Source organism: Varanus komodoensis, unplaced genomic scaffold (assembly GCF_004798865.1).
Source record: "Varanus komodoensis strain SLA01 unplaced genomic scaffold, ASM479886v1 scaffold74, whole genome shotgun sequence".
Lineage (NCBI taxonomy): Eukaryota > Metazoa > Chordata > Lepidosauria > Squamata > Varanidae > Varanus > Varanus komodoensis.
The window spans coordinates 421,031-426,084 of record NW_025336401.1 but is presented as its reverse complement, the minus strand read 5'-3'; positions in this window follow the sequence as shown (position 1 = coordinate 426,084).

Below are 5,054 nucleotides of genomic sequence, written 5' to 3'. Positions count from 1 at the left end.
CAGGCCACACGCGCCGCCGGACGCTCGCCTGGGCTCTGGCCCGAGCCGCGGCCACGGGCGGACTCCACGGCCGCTGCCCCGCGCCGGACGGTCGGGCACGGCTCGCCCCCCGCCCGGGAGGGATCGGCCTGGCGCGGAGCGCGGGAGGAGAGCCTGGCGCGGTCGGGCTGCCCTCGGAGCGCGGCGTCCGACGGGCCGGGGCGGGCTGCTGCCGCCACCTCCTGGCCGGCGCGCGCGGACGGCGCTGGCTGGGGCCGCCGCGGAGCCCCCGGGCCGCACTCGGCCGTCGCGAGGGCGCCTGCGACGCCACCGGGGCCGCAGTCGCCGTGACCAGCGGCGGCAGGGCGAGCATGGCGAGCATGGCTCCGTCCCGCGGCTTGGCTCTTCCTGCTGCGCCCGTCTCCCTCGCCGCTTTAAGCCTCCGGGAAACAGCTGCCTGCCGCCCGAGGGTTTTCGCAGCCTCTCCCCACGGGCCCCTGCTTCTCTGCAGCCCAGAGGGGCCAGCCAGCCCGGTGGTCATCTGCGCCCGCGGTCAGTCCAGCGCCCAGCTCTTGGCTGGCCTGCCAGGCTCCCTTCAGCTGTGGCCAGCGAGAGAGAGCACAGGGCCATGCGGGTGCCCCCTGCCAAGGTCCGCAGCCTCTGGCTCTTTGGAGGTGACCCTTGCCCAGAGGCCAGGCAGCTGCCTAGGCAAGAACCCTCTTCTTGCTCCACGACTTGTATACCTTCGTATGCTTCATTTTTCCTTGTAAATTGCCTTTTCTTTCAGCTAAAGAGCTCCAGAGGACATCCGGGGCTTTGGGAGCCCTTTCCCAGCTCTGCAGCAGCCTTTCTGAGCTCCATTGGCCAAAGCAGCACCCCACACCTGGCCCCACCGCCAGTTCACGTGCTTGGCTTGGGCTTGGGCTGCCCGGGTGCCCCGCAGATGTTATCTTTCTGCAGTACTTGGTCCTCGCCATTAAAAAAGCCACACCCTTTCATTGTTGGTTAGAAATGAGAATGGCGTCATGGTGCGAGTACTGGACGGGGACTGGGAGATCTGGGTCCTTGGGGACGGAGCTCACCGGGCGATGCTGGGCCAGCCACGGCCCCTTCGCCGAGGCCGCCTCGCCCCTCCTGCGCTCCTCCTCTGCTGGCCACTCCGGTGGTTGGGCTGCCGTGTGTGCGGGGGGGGGGGGGGGGACAGGGCAGCCGGTTTACACTGCCAAGAAGGCTGTTCTTGTGTTACCTTTATTGGCACCCCCACAGGGTTCTGCACACAGCCGGCAATTCTGGACAGTCCACCCAGGAGGCCTGGAAGGGGAGCGGGTTACTGGAGGCCACAGTGCAGCTTGGAGGCCTCTTCCAGCTGACCGAGGAATCTGGCAGTTAAAGCAGGGCAAACCTGGTGGGCTCCCACCTGCCAGGTAACCTGCAGAGCACCCTGGATTCCCATCGTGGGGAAGCTGCGCAGGCCATCCTGAGAGCACCTGTATGGTCCTTCAGTTTTTCCTTCTGGAGACCCGGTCTTCTGCCGTCTGCCTCTTCATGTCCATGCAATCTGCCAAACAGCAAAAGGTTATCTCTCGGGTGTGTCAGCACTCACCCACTTTGGAAGGACGCGTGGGGCATGGGGGTGTGATCCTGGGGCCCCCAGGCCTGTCCTCCAGCCTTCCCTCCCTCCACCTGTTCAGGGCCCCCTGGAAACTGCCCAGCCATGAGGGGAGGCGGGACCATCCCAGGCCGACTCGCCCGTTCGTGTGGCGCTGTGGCAGCGTGCCGTGCCGAGGCGGCGGCCGTGGCGGCCACGCAGCAGGGCGGGATGGACAAAACGGCCTGGGTGGACTTCTTGGGGCCACTTTTCTTAGCCCCTCGGTTTGAGTTGCTCTGCCCAGCTGCCTCTTGGCTGTGCTGCAACGAAGCCGAGAGAGGGCGGCCAACCCTGCCTTGAGCAAGCATGACCGGAAAGTTTTGGGGCAACACTGCCTGGGCGTCCTGTTCCAGGTTTTAAGCACCTGCAGCTGTTCTGGCTTTGTGTGACTCCTGGAAGGTGGAAGCGCCTCTGGGGCGAGTGTGAGTGAACAGGAGTCCCCACGCGGTTTCCTGCGTGCCTGCAGCCTGTTGCAAGCACCGCATCGTGGGCCTCCCGCCACCACCGTATTTCTGTGTGTGCTGAATTACCGCTGCCAGGTGCATGCCCCTTGCCCGATGGCATGGTCAGGTGGCTGCGTTGTATTACCATCACACCTTCCTTTAAAAGGCTCGCCTGTAGGCTGCAGATGCAGCTCAGGGGGCCTGGAGGGCGCTCGCAGGGGGCCGGACCTTGGCAAGTGGATGCTTGGCTGCTGCATCACAATGGGAAGGGTGGGGAGGGGGCGCCGAGGCTCTAGGGCGATGGCCTCCCTCCCTCCCTGGGACTCAAGAGGAGCAGCCATGCAAAGTGCTTTGCCAGCCCATCAGGGCTGCCTCACCCATGATCCACGGAGCAGCATGGGGCTACGTACGGAGCGCCAGGATGGCCAGAAAGGGGAGCAGGCAAGTTCCGGCTGCAACGGACACGACGGCTGCTGGGTCACTCGCTGCAGCACAGCTCTGCTCTGGAGGGAGGGAGGGAGGGAGGGAGGGAGGGAGAACCCACGATACTGCAACATTCAACTGTTTTATGAATCTGAACTATCCAAAGGAGCCCGGACGCTCTCTCTGCGGGCGCATGCATCTTTCATCTGGGTTTATGGTAAGAGCTCCCATCTGCATGCAGGACTCTGTCCTCACAAAGACGGACATCCGCCCAATTCCTAACTCATCCTGGCAACCAGGCAGATGCACACTGGGACAGAGGCGGCACTGTTGCTTGCATGCTTTGCAATCTTCCTTGGCGAGCTGAGAGGCAGCCAAAGCAGTTTGAAAATGCATTTGCAGTTCAATTAAAGTTAGTGTCTGAGCTATAGTGCATCAGAAGAAGAAAAGATAAGAGAGAGAGATTTTGAAAAGGTGAAATGTGATTATTGAAGAGCAAATTCAAGAAATTAGTGTCTGCAAAATGGTGATGTTCCTTATATTTTTGTGGCTGCTGACATTTATTCTCCAGCTACTTGCCCGCAAATACCAAACTTCTAAATGAACCTGTGAACCATCTGCAAGCAAAAATTGCTGACTGAGCTGTGCAGCAGCAGGTGTGTCTCCTTTCCTGTCCACAGAAATCCTGGAAATTGCTGAGGGGCCTTTGCCACATGAACACTGCTCTCGCGCATCATGCCACATAGTTTAATTTTTACTTGTTGGAGCCAGATACAGGTCACTACAATCATGCCAGTGGCATAACTATTTGCACATGAGAAGAAGCGTTCAAATTTTATCTTCAGTCTTGCAACTAATTTTTAAGTTTGATTACGTCAGAGCTAATCAGTGTCCCCACTGTCAATGAAAAGAACGCCTCTAAATATCAACAGTATCTCAAGTTTCTGAAGGTGATCTTGTAGTGTACTGAAAATCTGGTGGCCTACACAAGCTTGGACAAGAATAAATGAGATGAAACAATGGTGCTTACACAGAAAGGCTTGCTAAAGCTCAGAACATTTTCCTTTGCACATTTGGACTACTGTAATGTGCTTTACGTGGGGCTGCCCTTGAAGACGGTCCGGAAACTTCAGCCGGCACAGAGTTGGCTGTCCGTGAGCCGCCACTTAAGGAAGCAACGAAGGTGGCCACAAGGGGAAAGGCTTTCTCAGTTGGGGGACCCCCAGCTATGGGACCAGCTTCCCAGGGAGAGAGGCCTGGCACCAACACCACCCGCCTGCCTTTTTATTTTCTCATTTTAACTGTTGAATAGATGGTTTGATTTTACACTGGCTCTTAGTCAGATGATGATTGATGGGTTGCTATGGGTTAGAATTCTGTTTCGTGTGTTACTGTTTTATTTCCCTGGTTAATTGTGGCTATTATCTTTGAAATTGTTGTGGTTACTGGGGATGCTATTATTATTATTATTGTGTTTTATGCTATAAACTGTTCTGAGAGCATCTGCTGTAGAACAGTCTAAAAATACTTTCAGTAAATAAACAAACAAACTATTCCTGCTCTGAAATGAAGGGAAGGTGCTTTCAGCCCAGAACTGATCCCTGGAGTCAGATGTTCAGCTACAGCAGGCAAAGCTCACAAGAGGCGCACCGTCCTGACGCTGCCTGCACGGCATCTGATTTCAGGTCCCATCTGGACATGCGCATGGTGGGCCTGTCGTGAACGGAGCAGGCTGGAGCCGGGGGTCAGACTAGATGACCCGGGAGACCCCTTCCGGCTCGCTCTGCTTCTGTGTTCCTAAATCCCTGTCATTCTTTTATAGCCGCTGGCATCTGCTCTAGTCCACCCACGAGCCCCAGGCATCACCAGGAGGAGCCTCACCTTGCAGCTTATGAATGTGCTTCATGAGAAGGCCGGCGATTACGCTGTCTAGGATCACCCCTCCCGGCGTGGTGAAGTCCAGCATGCGCTGTGCTAGGATGCACCAAAGAAGAGACAGGTGGGGGCGCTGAGAGTCGAGACGTGGTCCTCTCTGCTTACCAGACGCCTCCCTGCCAGGTGCTGCCAGGATCTTGCCAGGTCGGCTGTCGGGCAGAGCGAAGCAGCCGTGCCGAGGGGCAGGCGGGCGGGCGGGCGTGAGGGCGCAGCTGCCCCCGGTCCGAGCAGATGTCTCTTCAGGGAAGGCGGGCACCCACTCGGCTGGCCCTTCCCGCCAAGCAGCACGCTCCTGGGGCAAGCAGCCGCATCCAGGGCGGGGCGGACAGCAGCCTTGCATGCAGAAGGGCCCAGGCCCAGCGTGGCAGCGTCCGGAGGAGCCCAGGAAGCTGGTGAGGGGAAAGGCCACTGCTCCTGCCGGGGCCCCTGAGGGTCGATGCCTGCCCAAGGAGCCTCTGCCAGGCTGGGTGGCCGGGTGCCCGGCCTGGCTGCCGGAGCTGCTGCCTCCGGCCGACGCTCCGTGGGGCTCCTGAGGCCCTGAGCAGCTCTGGAGATGTCCGCAGCAGTGGGGCTGAGGCGCAACAGCCCTGGGGTTTGGCAGGCCCGCCCAGCCCCGCGGGACTCCG